Source organism: Lactuca saligna, chromosome 8 (assembly GCF_052625555.1).
Source record: "Lactuca saligna cultivar CGN05327 chromosome 8, ASM5262555v1, whole genome shotgun sequence".
Lineage (NCBI taxonomy): Eukaryota > Viridiplantae > Streptophyta > Magnoliopsida > Asterales > Asteraceae > Lactuca > Lactuca saligna.
In genome coordinates, this window is record NC_136424.1 from 20844304 (window position 1) to 20855848 (window position 11545).

The 11545-nt window shown below is 28.7% G+C and overlaps 1 long non-coding RNA gene across 1 annotated transcript; it reads left to right on the forward strand.

Moving 5' to 3' along the window:
• The first annotated feature begins 10499 nt into the window (after nt 1-10499).
• LOC145012266 (uncharacterized) lies at nt 10500-11164 on the forward strand. Its single transcript, XR_013664435.1, has 2 exons — nt 10500-10786; nt 10940-11164. It is a non-coding gene; the product is annotated as an uncharacterized LOC145012266 (long non-coding RNA).
• The last annotated feature ends 381 nt before the right edge of the window (nt 11165-11545 follow it).

The window sequence follows — 11545 nt, forward strand, 5'->3', positions numbered from 1 at the left end:
CACACATCAGATAACTGCTTAATCATAGGATCCATATTACGTACCCCTGAAAACCTTAATCCAATATATTTCCCCATACGTAAAAACTTTTTAGAAATAAACATGTCCATGACTTTGCCCAAACGTTCACAAACACACCACATATCATGTACTTGAACAGATTCAAGGAAATTTGTAATATAGAATGAAGATACATCCAAACTTAGATGAAAAATTCTTGATTGAAGGCTGAGACGATGAACCTTACCGTTACCAGGCACATTCTTGTGTTTGGTCCATCCATCTCGATGTCATGATGAATACATCTGAAAAAAGAGAAAAAACCTACCAGCATTTGGTCCCGCCGGTGGAAGTTCGATGATGATCAAGATATTGAAATCGTCGGTGCAATTTTTAAAATAGATATATCATTAATATATTATATAGTATTATTTAATTTGAAAAGTTGAAACCTATCAAACAACTTATAGTAATGTTTTTTGTCACTACCTCCCCATGTTAGGATTGGGTAATTTGTGCGCCTGCTTCCTTCTTTGGATGTGGTACGTAGCCATTTATTAGGCTCTCTCTCCGGAATCGAACCCTAATTCTCCGTCACTCGTCACCACCATATTAGGGCACTATCCTACCAATGAAAGTTGATAGGGCAGAAATTTGAATGATGTGTCGCCGACACGAGGGTCGTGCGATCCTTCGAGTTATCATGAATCATTGCAGCAACGGGTAGAGCCCGTGTCGACCTTTTATCTAATAAATGCATCCCTTTCGGAAGTCGGGGTTTGTTGCGCGTATTAGCTCTAGAATTACTATGGTTATCCGAGTAACAGATACCATCAAACAAACTATAACTGATTTAATGAGCCATTCGCAGTTTCACAATCTAAATTTGTTCATACTTACACATGCATGGATTAATCATTGAGACAAGCATATGACTACTGGCAGGATCAATCAGGTAGCATTCCTCTTCGACTTAGTCTACCCTACATCCAAACTTAGATGAAAAATTCTTGATTGAAGGCTGAGACGATGAACCTTACCGTTACCAGACACATTCTTGTCTTTGGTACATCCATCTCGATGTCATGATGAATACATCTGAAAAAAGAGAAAAAACCTACCAGTGTTTGGTCCCGCCGGTGGAAATTCGATGATGATCAAGATATTGAAATCGTCGGTGCAAATTTTAAAATAGATATATCATTAATATATTATATACTATTATAAAAATTAAAAAGTTGAAACCTATTAAACAACTTATAATAATATTTTTGTATGTATGTATATATATATATATATATATATATATATATATATATATATATATATATATATATATGTATATATATATATATATATGGAAATTATCAAATGAGAACACATAAAAGGTTGATAACGCGAGAACAATTCTAAACCAATCAATATATAAGGGCATATTAGTAATTGTATATTTAAATTAAATTAAAATAAAATAAAATCAATCAAATTCCCTTAAATTTAGGATCAGTTACCAAAATAGAAGGAAATATTTGATTTTTATTTTTCTTATTAATGAAATAAAAAAAACATTTTTATCAAAAAAAAAATTAAAACTAAAAAATTAATTTTTTTTCTTAATAAATTTTTTTTCTCCAATTTCACGTCTATTTTTAAACAATCAGATTATTAAAAAAAAAAAAACATTTTTACCATGATTAAAAAATGTTTTTTATTTTTTATTTTTTACCAATATATCAAAAAGATTAATCATTTCAATCGAATATGCGTAATCATACAAAAATAAAAACATATTTATAGTCATATATGAATCTGTTGTAATCGTGAATGAATAGATGAATTAAATTATAATAATAAACGAATATAACACAATTTATAGAGAAAAACTACAATACAACTATAATCATAAATAAATAAAAATATTGGATATTTATATCTAGATTACACATCTATTCATAAATAATAACACAACAAGTTACAATGTAATACATATCTATTTTTCTATAATCACATTTGAATACAACGTAAACAAAAATTATAAAAAAAAATAATTAATTATTCATAAATGAATATATATCAATAATCACAAATGAATACAAATCCAATCATAATGAATAGCATAGCTGCCGATCCCACGTGGCACATGACAAAACCCATTGCTAACTTAGAGAGTGTCACAAATAAGATCAAAAGAATAACTCAACCAGTCAGCAAAAAAAAAGCCTCAAGTCAAATTTAACCCTAGGGAAATCAAAAGAGGTAGCAGCCTCTTGGCTTTTCCCCCTCACCTCGAACGCTTATAGAGGAAAGGATGATTGAATGTGATGCGAGCCAGAGGAGCAACACGATCAGGATCGTGGATGATTTCGGTGATTACACCCTTGAGGTAACCATTGTGTTCTCCAAAGTCGAGGCTGCGAAACGTAACAGGCCCCTTCCGGTGGTGGGTATGGGGCTTAAAGAACGACCCTGCTCCCTTACGTTGTGCCCTAATCACACGCCTGATTTCTGGTTCTCCCTCTCTTTCTCTCTCTCTCTCTCTCTCTCTCTCTCTCTCTCTCGTGCGCGCGTGCACACACTCGGTGGCTAGGATTTGGGGGCAAGTTTTGGGGAGTGAAGATCCTGATATAGGGTTTGGCAATCGACAGTAAGTAGTAATATGGGCTGAGCTCTGTTGTATGGATAATTTAGATGGTTGTTACAGGCATCAAGAATCCGTAGATTAATCTTCAAGAGTCAAATTTCAAACAAAATTGAACCATGATAAATTCGCAGCAACAAACCAGCATAACCGGTGGTCTCTTTCCCCCTCCTCTTTGCGATCAATCTGCCACCACCGAGCCCCCTTCTTTCCCTTTCTTCTTCTTCATTCGCTGCCAAGAATAACCACCGGGAGGTTCTAATTTAGATGGAGCGATTGAGACCGATGTACAGGTGAGGGAGGCGTGCCCTAGGTATAGAGAGAAATATGAAGTCGAAAATAGTGGAGTGAACGATGAACTCATAGGTTTATAGAGAGATTGAGAGATTTTAGGAGTTGTTTAAAATAAGGGAATGATTAATTACCATGATACCTTTTTCTTATTTTTAATTCAAATTAATTGAATTTAAACATTTTAATAATAATAAAATTCCTAATTAATTATAGTCTTAGATCTAAGATAGTAGATGGATGAGATCTATTCTCGCTTTCTCAACCTTTTAGATGTTCTCATTTGATCCTACTCACATATATATATATATATATATATATATATATATATATATATATATATATATATATATATATAGGTAGAGGTTCATTTGAGACCAATACTATTTTGTGAGACAAGGGGACAGCATTTCAGCCTTTGATGAAAACTGATCCTATGGTTCTTAAAAAAAAAACGTGATTAAGGCTAATCAATGTGCCTGATTAGTTAATTAGGAACAGATTAGTCATTGTTAGATTAAACATAGCATAACCGGTTCTTGTACCAAAATTACTTCCTTAGTTAACGAAATCAGATCTTTATCGCACTCAATCTTCAAATCTTTGACCAAGTATCTAGGATCTTATCACATATATCAAAATCGCTACAATGAGATCAATCAGTTATCATCTATTATCAAAACTGCAATTATCAAAATCACGTTTTTAGTGTTTTGCGACTTCATCTTTCATTCTTCAACCATTTTCTTCATCATCTGGAAATGATCATCAGATATATGTCGATTTTCAACAAATATGCTTCATCAAATCACATATATCAACAAGTTATCATAAAGTTATGATCGAATTTTAGCATCTTGATCATCAATTTTCAACAAACAGACTTAGGTAGTGTTTGTTTTTTGTCTGCAGATCTGCGAGATGTCTTCTGTCTGCGCCGCGCAGACCACGCGCAGACATTAGTCTTCGCAGACTGTTTGTTTTTTTGAAGACTGCAGACCTAAAAATGTCTGCGCGCCCTCTTCTTGGTGCAGATGTGGACCAGAGTCTTCTAACATCTTCAGACATCTTCTAGCTTAAAAAAACATATATATCTTAATTTTTTTTAAGTTTTTTTTTTAATTTATATTTTTTCCAACTTTATTAATGATAAACAATATGAAAAAAAAAATTACAAAACTTAAAAAAAAAAAACATTTGACGATACAAACATGATATTTTTAACAAATTTATAAATAAAAATTTATTATAATAATAGTCGTTGAAGTTGTTTATATAAATATGAAAAGAAAATCATAATATATTCTTATATTTTTTTGCCAAAATTTTGTAAAACTTTATTTAATAGAGTATCATCAATTTCTCGAGAAAATATTTATCGTACGTTTTTAATAGATTTATTTGAAAAAATCGAAGTTTATTTCCATCTATTTATGTATCAAATTCTTTGATCACTAATTATAATGTTTAGTTATAACTTTACAATCAAAGTTGTTGGTTTTTATCAAATATGTATATGAATTAATACCATTTTTATTTTTGTTTTTTATATAATAATACATAAAAGTTGATCTAGATTCGTTATATATTTATAAGAAAGTCGTAAAAATATATAAAAAATTCGCTTTGAAGTTTTAAAAAATCAGTTTATTTAGATTTCAGTTTATTTTAATAGCCCGCAGATGTTAAAAAAACAAACAATCTTCTTTTTTCAAACTGCAGACGTTTGGTCCACCTCTTCTACTGCAGAGGTCTACAGATGTGGTCCGCAGACTGCAGACATTTTGCCTCAGAAAAAACAAACAGCACCTTAGTTTTTGTTCTCTGATATTCAATTTCAGCAATTCTTCATCACATCACATTTATTTAGCTGTTTGAGATCTATTTGAGCACTTGAAAGATTTAAATTCTATTTAATAGATTTATGATTTCTATAATATGCCAAGGTTTGACTTTGAGCACTTTCAAGGTTTGATTTTCTCTTACATTATACATGTACTCTACCTGTTTGATGAAAGTCCTGAATGAATAAAGAGTCTGATATATCACTCATTCCTTCCCACCCTTAAACTTTTTTATTGTTTAATTATATTGACCCTAAATTCCAAGATGATTTTTCTTAACTTAGTGATGATTGGTGTACTTCTTCTTTTTGTTAGTGATTGAAGGACATACAACTTCCATCGATGCAAATGTTCAGTGCATATGTTGGAAGAAGCATATCATCCATATATTGTCACCATTAATTAATGATGAGAACTTCAAGAAGCATATTGACATGTTGGTTTAAATGGTGTTTGGTCCATAAAGTGTTAAAGTAACTAAGAAGTTAATGGGTGATGAGGACTTGGTTCATCTTTAGAATCGAATTTGTTATGAAGATGTTGGTTTAATTTACTCCCTGCACTCTCTTTATTTCTTTCTTGATGAAATTGTTCTCTACATTTGTGAAACTTTAAACATTGTTATTGCAGCAGATATATATCTTAATACCCATAAAACCCTTGTCACAGTGTAAAGTGGTACATACAATTATGAAATTAGCTAAAACATTAATGTTTTCTATCATTACAATTTTTTAGGTAAGTCTTCAATGGAACTGTAAAGAATGTGGCTCGATAATAATTTCCTGGAGAGTCTCATTCTATGTAGTGGGGTGTTGTAAATTTGCTTATATTTGTTTCTTGTTTGGTTTCAAGTGATGTATTTGAGGTAATTGAATAAAACTATAACGTTATATTCTAAGTTTTTACTTTTACACTGGTATTTAAAGATAAACTGTGTATTATTTTAATTTGCTTACATATATATTGTTATATTCTAGTTCGATATTTGATGTTCATATAATCATTTAGTGTTACATTCTATTTAGAATGTTCTACATATACAAACAACCTATAGCATTATTCTATAAGATTATTAAGTTGTAACTTGAATATAGACAACCTAAATAAATTATTCTTTTAGAATGTTATGTATATTCAGAAAATTTAAGATAACATTAGAATCTTATGTAATATAAGTTCATATTATATGTTATAATACAATTTAGAATATTACACTTTAATATCGTAATATTCCATACAATTTCATAATATTACATATCAATTAACAACATATTATTACAATTTCATAATATTACATATCAATTAACAACATATTATTAAATATTCTAACATTGTGATATATTTTTTATAATACAAACTTGAAATTTGGTTTTTAATCTATGGGGTTTTTAGAATACGTTTCAAATTCCAAAGAAAAGTTTGATATTTATCCTAAAAGTGTTCATTTCATTTTATAAACTTAGATGTTTCTCACTGATTTAAAAAGTTTATTAATCTAGGTTCCTACATATTATTTGGTTTCCTACACACTGAAGGGAATGATGGTCTGAATTAGAATATTTTATCTTATAATATAATATTACATCATATTAAAATCTTTCAGATTATTATACATTAACATTATAAACTTTTCTTTTCTATAAATCAATTTTTTTTCTTTAAACTATTATATATATATATATATATATATATATATATATATATATATATATATATATATATATATATATATATATATATATATTCCTTTAACACTATAAATTGTACATTCAGAATATTACATATAATATTAGAATCTTACATAATGTAAGTTAATTGTACAAGTACAACATAATTTTAGAATACTACGCTTAAATTTCATAATATTACAAATAACTTCATAATATTATATATATTCACAAGACATTATAAAAGTATTGAATATTTTGAATAACTAGATTAATATCATATCATTGAGCACTGAAAAAGCCAAAATTTAATTAGGCATTATTGTATTAGAATATGATGCATATAACTTAGAATGTTACAGAATATTATTCTATTAAAATATTCTACATATAAATTATAAAAACCTATAACTTTATTTTATTAGATTATAAACATCATACATCATAAACTACAACATTCTAATGCTTTTAACCATCATACACTCTACTTATAAAATGTACCTTGAATAGTGACTTAAATTCTAAAAAAGACATAAACATCAATTCACGATAACAAACAACATATAAAATCATTCTATTAGAATATTATACATATACTTATTATAACATAAAACATACAATATTATTCTGATGGAATTTTTTACATAAAGACTTTAATTTTAAACTCGTCTAATATGTGAAAGATATTACTACTATTACATAACATAAACTACAAAATTACATGTATTATCATTGAAAATATAACTATTGTTCAACCACAATATTTTTTATGAAATATTCACTAATCTTTAAACATTCAAACCATAACACTATTATTTACCAAACATTCAACCATACATGTTAATCAAAATATAGAAAATATAGCCAATATTGAAAGAGAAAAAGACTCCAAATTCATTAACCATTAAATTCTTGCAAATATTTTATCAATTTGATCAACAATCTTCATTTCACTGCATCTCTTCATACACCAGGTTAAGATGCTTTAGTCGGTTAGATTTTGCAAACTCCTTAGCTTCATCAATTAGTTTATATGTAGGTTACAATCCAATTTGGTTGCATCATGAAAAGTAAAATCAATGTAAACAAATATTTATCAACACAAAATACCCAAAATATACAAACTACAGTTAAGTAATAACAAAAATCAAATGTTTTGTAACATTCTAAGAATATCATTCACCGCCACATATTTCCAAACTTCCACCAATTCTATTTTTAGATACCTTCTTATGCTTTCTTTTCCATCAATCTTTTCCCTCTTCATCTTATACCATAGGTTCTTCAATATTTTTTCTTCTTATTTTATCTGCATTAAAACATATATCTTAACTTTATTCAAACAAAAAAACTAAAACAAATGCATTATTTCCATAACTTAATATAAAATCAAATATAAAAGTATGTACATTCTAAGAATAATCAACATCGTGGAAAGAACAATATATAACACTTAATAATATGTTAACTTAGAGTATTTTTGTCAAATATCCATATACATTAATGTATTTAATGTTATACATTGTCCATTATTTCAGGTTCTGATAAAGATCTATCACTTGAACTATCATTGTTTTCTTAATTTTAGTATCAAACTAAAAACATATTTTGCTCTTGATTGAGTCATTCTTGTCACTTGATATGCATCAAAACATACACCATGCTTCTATTAGAACAAACTACTGGAATCTTCACACTAAATACCATAAACTAGAATAATACATGAATTTGTTTATTTAATACTTGAGAAAAACTAGAATATTGCTATTATAAAGCAAAAAGTATATTCTAATAATAATCAACATCATAGACTCTCCAAATAAAATATAAAGAACCTTTCTTTGAATTATACATAAAGTTATGATAAAATAAACTCTAGTATATTATAGTATTAACATTATTAACCATATACTTCATTTTATTAATAATTACTATTATACATTCTCCTAATAAAGTATAAAGAACTATTATTTGAATAATACATCAAGTTATGATAAAAGAAAATATAGAATGTTAAATTGCTCTACAAATAGAGTTGAACTTTTACACAATAAAGTCATTGGTGTATGAATTAGTTCTGATTTTATCAAAGTAAACAGTAACATCCGATTGATCAATAAACTAACATTTGAAACCAAATTTATGAAGTAACACCTAACTTAACAAATCATAATAACTATAATATTAAGTTACCAAACACTATTTTACTAATATTTTTACTCGATTCTCGAAATAATCAAACAAAGTAACATATATATCAAATTAAGAAGTACATTATGACTTATCAGACTATCACGTAATAACGATTCATACTTTAAAATATATAGAATTATGTACTGTGTGGAAGTTCAAGGTTTATATAGAAATCCAAGACTTTAACTGGTGCAAATATATAGAATATGCTATCACATATTCAATTCATTGAATATTTTAGAAGTTAATCATCAGTTTGCAACCTGTTTAGCAAAGGACTATTATACTAACATATGCAAAATATTGCACATTCCACAAAAAATATGCAGAATATATAATATATTATATTAACATATGTAGAATACTATACATTCCACATTAAAATTTATAAAATAATAAAAATATCACACATTCATATTTAAAAATATCTACCATATTGTACTTCATGGAACTGCAAGGTTAATGTAGGATTACAAGGTATTTAACTAGTGCAGATATGTAGAATATGATACTAAAATATGTAGAATATTATGCATTCTCATTACAAATTCAAAGAATCAATAGAATATTAAACATTCAAATTTCAAAATTTAAAGAAAGTTATATACAAAAAGATATAACATGGTTTATTCATATTTCCTTTGACTTCATTGACACAGAAAAAAGAAAATTCTAGTTATTTGGAGTAGATATGAAGTGAAGTAAAAAAAGAGATATTATATGAGAATTAGAACCTGAATCTGATTATGTTGAACCAGTCATTCTTGAGATCTAGATCCAATTTCTTTGATTCTGTAATGCTAGGTGATTGAAAGCTTGATTAGGGAACATAATCAGAATCACAAAGTAGAAAATATGAATCAAAGTGAATAAGAGGATTTTTAGGGTTCTTCAATCGCAAATATCTCATGTAATCAGAATAAGGGCAATCACAATAAGCATGATAGGAATTTTATGGTTGAAAGAAAAACTTAATCTTGATTTACCAGTTCTTCAATCGAGACTGTAGATCAAGAAAAAAAGGATTTTTAGTGTTCATCGAGGCGGAGGGTTTTGTGCGTGAGAAAAATCAAGAAAGGTTTGAATCATGATGCAGATAAATTATACCATTATACATTACCTGAAATGACTTAAGCTGAATCCGATTCTGCATCCATTTGTTCGAATAATAAATTTGGATTTCTTTTGATTCAGGAACAATTTGTGCTCGAGCGATTTTAGAATCAAAATCAGAATGAAAGGATGATAAAATCAGAGCATTCAAATTCGAATATGAAGGAAACATGTTGATGATCGAGATTGAATCAAACGAGATTGAATCAAATGGGTTTTAGTGTTCGTATCGAGGTTAGGGTTTTATGAATCAGAATGAAGAAGATTTAAAAGAACATCGCGTGTTTTTTACGACCTGAATGAAATAGAATGTAAAATTCCATTTCTGCCCCTCTGTGCCTTATTCTAATCCTAGAGTTTCATTTAATTACAAAAATGTCACCACCTACTTGTGGTTTCTTGTGGTTTAATCTGATTTAATTTAAGCCTTTGATTATTCAAGATGAGTGGTCAAGATTTGGTCGTTTTGTCTCACAAAATACTAATGTCTCATATGAACCTAACCCTATATATATATATATATATATATATATATATATATATATATATATATATATATATATATATATATATATATATATATATATATATATATATATATATATATATATATATATATATATATATAGTGAGGGTCCGATGAAGATTATAGTTCCAACACTTCAAACTTTTGGCACGTAGTTCTTAGTTTTTGGCAAAATTGGTCCCTTCCTTTTATCATTTTACACTTGGGTTACACTCTACCGATTTTAAAGTTAAACACAATTTTATTCATGTATAATCGCCACAGACCCCTCCACCACCACTTTCCTTTTGGGGTTTGGGCGTTCAAATCGGTTGCTCCGACTCTCCATCATTCTGTCCCACCTCCACCATCGCCTAATTCAAATATGTTGTTACGATCGATTTTCTGTTTTCGTCTGGAAACCTTCAATCATGTATTTTTGAATATAGCATTGTCTTCTCTCATTATCTAAAGGCCTACTTCCTCTTCCTCACAGCAACGCCTTTGTTTATGTGTTTCCTTTCTTCTTCAGGTTTGTATTTACGTTCATTTGCACTTTCTTTTGTTGTCTCTAATTTTCACAGTTTAATTGTTTGATTTTGGAATTCGGCTTTTGCTTTCCCAAAATTCTATTTGGGTTTCTCTGTCTGTGCTTATGATTTGGTCGCATCTTCTTCTGTATCAGTTTCCCCTAAGCGCCGCAGGTGTCGCCGGTTACCTATTTTCGATTTCTCTGACTTGCGACGAACCCTCCCTTCTTATGATGGTTATGGGGATTGCTCCTGTAGTAAAATCTGATGCTCCACAGAGGAAGTATGGACAAAATGCAGTTGTTGGAGATATATGTTCTCTATTTTTTCATTTTCTATGACCATGATATTTCAAAAAAAAATCAGGATTTTGAAGATTACCTTTGATGTTCATTCTTCTATTCATATGATTTGGCATACCATGTGCTCGATGAAATGTTTAACAGAATTAGTTCTTCATTAAACTCAGAGTTAATTATGAGGGTTGAATTAGGTTGTTTTAATATGATCATCTTATAAGGATTTGGTGGATGAAGGTGAAAACTGATTAGTATTCATACATATCGATGACAATAGAAAGCAAGAAATTTATAGAACACCTTTCAAGAACAAAGTATTGGTGAATGGTGAATGAAACTCTTAAAATCCATCTTAATTGTCACAGACTTCATTTAACGGGGGTGCTTCCGCTATCAACTCCTTTCTACATCAAATAAAAAATAGACACCAAATTAAGGGCATCAAGTTGTTGTATTTCTTTA